Here is a 3383-nt window from a genome sequence, read left to right on the forward strand (position 1 = left end):
CCGAGAAAACTTTGTATCCCTTTAATGGAGTTGGGTAGCGATAATCTTTCAATTATGTCCGGCTTGCCTCTATCCACTTCGATTTCCTTTGATGCTATTTTATGCCCAATCATGATTCCCTCATCTACCATAAAATGACACTTCTCCCAGTTTAAGACTAGGTCAGATTCTTCACATCGTATTAACACTTTCTCCAAATTATTGAGACAATTGTCAAAACTTTCTCAAAATACTGAAAGATTGTCCATGAATATTTCAAGATAATCTTCCACCATGTTAGAAAAAATTACCATCATGAATCTTTGGATGGTTGTTGGGGCATTACATAATCCAAACGACATCCTCTAAAATGCATATATTTCATACGGGCATGTGAATATGGTCTTTTCCTAATCATCCGAGGCTATGTCAATTTGGTTATAACATGAGTAACTATCAAGAAAATAATAAAAGGGTTTACCTATAGGTCGATCAAGTATTTGGTCAATAAAGGGTAAAGGATAATGATCCTTTTTGGTAGCTTTATTTAACTTATAGTAATCCATATAAACCCTCCAACTAGTAACAATCCTAGTTGGAATAAGTTCATTATTTTCATTATTTACCATGATTATACCTCACGTTTTTTGTACACATTGTACCGGACTTACCCATGTATTGTCGGAAATAGGATATATGATATTGGCGTCAAGTCGCTTGATGATTTCTTTCATCAAAACCTCCCTCTTAACTGGGTTAAGTCTTCTTTGTGCCTCAATTGAAGGTTTTTTGCCATCTTCCAATAAGATTTTGTGCATACACACTGTCGGACTAATTCCATTCAAGTCAAAAATTATACATCTTATTGCCTTTTTGTGTAGCGTCAACATGTCAATCAACTTCTTTTCCTGTTCTAGCTGTAACATAGAAGAAATAATCACAGGAAATTTTTTATCAATTTCCAAATAAGCATATTTTAGTTGCCCTGACAATGGTTTCAATTTTAAATTGGGAGGTTTCTCAATAGAAGGTTTTTCGAGTTTACCTTCCTTACATGAGTATCCAATGGTTTGAAATATTTACCCGGTTGACTTACTATCCAATTTTATTCTTCTTACTCTCCATCATCCGGTTCTTCAATTTCCTCTAGTTTGGTATTAAAATTCTTAAGGAAATTCCCCTCTTCTTGAAAATTGAATTTGGTGGTGCCGTGAATGAATTAGCACTCCTCCGAATCATCAACATGCTTTAAGGTTTGAAAAACATTCAATGTGACTTGTTGGTCATTCACTTTCATCGTGAGTTCTCCTATCTTAACATCAATTAGGGTTTTCCCGTTGCAAATAATGGTCTTCCAAGGATAATAGATGTGAACTCATCTGTATCACAATCCAGAACAATAAAGTCGGCGTGAAAAATAAATTTATCAACTATTACAAGTATATCTTCAATTTTTCCATATGGTTGCACATAGGATCTGTTTGTAAGTTGTAGCATAAATGTCGTAGGTCTTGCCTTCTTGATACTCAATCTTTGGAAAACAAATTTAGGCATAAGGTTTATGCTCGCTCCAAGATCACATAACGCCTTCCGAAAGAAGTGATTACCAATTGCACATGGTATTGTAAAACTACCTAGAACTTTTAGTTTGGGTGGCATTCGATTGTATAACATGGTCATGCATCCCTCTATCACAAAAATTATTTCAAACTCACATAGCCTCGTTCTTTTAGAGACAATGCCCTTAAGAAACTTAGTTTGATTCAAATTTTGCTCGATTGCTTCAACCAACAGCAAGCTAATAAGGGCTTGCTTCAAGATGTCCAAGAATTTCTTGAATTGGTATTTTGTTTCTTCCTTTTCAGCCTTTGAGGAAATGGTGGTAGAATGTTGATCTCCTTATCCTTCTCGTCTGTTTAGAATTTAATCAATGGATTTATTGTGATATCTGGAATTACTGAGGCATGTGGACTTGCCTGGGCAAGCATTGCTACTAGATATATCTTTCTGGTTAGGGGTATGTTCTTGTTGAGTTTTCCTCATGGACTGTGTAGGGGATTTCGTAAGTTTCCATCTACTTTGAGTTGTAATTAACTTACACTATTCATGAACTAATCCCTTCGCGACCTCTGTATCGCTAGGTAAACTGCCTAGTGGTATCATATTCAGAATCTAGGTAAATTGTCCCACATGTGTCTCCAAGGATTTCAGAGTTGCGTCTTGGTTTTGCAGTCTCATCTCAGTCCTGTTAATAAAAGCGTCAGTTCTTTTCGTGAAGTTATTATTCTCGGCCATGTAAGATTCAGTTTTTAACATAAAAGAATGGAGAGAATTTTCCAAAGAACTAGATGGTGTTGATTGTTGTTATTCCAGTGACATATGTTGTTGAGGTAATTGTTACCTTGGCATGTTCTGCTAGAATCCTGATGCAAATGAATTATGATTGTTCTGATTTAGAGCGTTGTCTGGGTTACTCCATAAAAAATTTGGGTGCTTCCTCCAGGATGGAGTATATGCGTTTGACATAGCATTGTTGTTCTGGTTGTAGTTTCCCATATAAAAGCTAGATTTTGGCTTTTGTGGAAACTTAGAAGAATCATGGTTACCATTACACAAAATGAATTTACTACCTTGATCTCATGTGTATTGCTAGGTCGCTGCATATTTTGAACCAAGTTGGTTAAGGAAGCCAGCTGTACGAAATTAATAACTGATGAATCAAGCTTGTTTATCATAGTATTACTTATGATTCATCATCTTCTAGTAGTTGGGAACAAATAATCATTCTTGGAAAGACGGTTTAGGATCCCTATCGCTTCCTCCGATAACTTGTTCAGGAGTATGCCATTTGCCGAAGTGTCTAGCATTATCCTAGTTGGTGTATTTACTGAATTGTAGAACATCATCACTTGTGTCCATATGAGGAATTCGTGCATGGGACATCTTCGTAAAAGCTCCTTGTATCGCTTCTAAGCTTCATACATGCATTCGTCATCTGCTTGTCAAAAAGAAGAAATATCCTTACGAAATTTATCAGTCATAGTTGTATAACTAAATCTAGCAATGAAATCATGACATAAATCCATCCAAGATTCAAAAGATCCAGATGAGATACTATTTAACCACGATTTTGCCTTATCCCTTAGTGAATATGAGAATAATTTTAGCCTTAGGACATCCTCATGGAATCCTTGTTGCTTGAATGAGTTGCAAATTTCTAGGAATGATTTAAGATGTTGTCAGACATCTTCTGTTGTCGATCCCTAAATTGACCAATTGTATTAATCATATTGAACATTAATGGTTTTTATTTCAAATAGGCAGATTTTATTTCAGGCATGACAACACTTGGATTGAGACTATTGAGATTTTCCTAGAAGTAGTATCGAATGGGTCTGTTCCGA

General features: G+C 35.6%; 1 non-coding gene across 1 annotated transcript; it reads left to right on the forward strand.

Moving 5' to 3' along the window:
- Nucleotides 1-2904: 2904 nt before the first annotated feature.
- Nucleotides 2905-3010, forward strand: LOC120144943. Its single transcript, XR_005518092.1, has one exon. It is a non-coding gene; the product is annotated as a small nucleolar RNA R71 (small nucleolar RNA).
- Nucleotides 3011-3383: the final 373 nt, after the last annotated feature.

Source organism: Hibiscus syriacus, unplaced genomic scaffold (genome assembly GCF_006381635.1).
Source record: "Hibiscus syriacus cultivar Baekdansim isolate YM2019G1 unplaced genomic scaffold, ASM638163v2 tig00110890_pilon, whole genome shotgun sequence".
NCBI lineage: Eukaryota > Viridiplantae > Streptophyta > Magnoliopsida > Malvales > Malvaceae > Hibiscus > Hibiscus syriacus.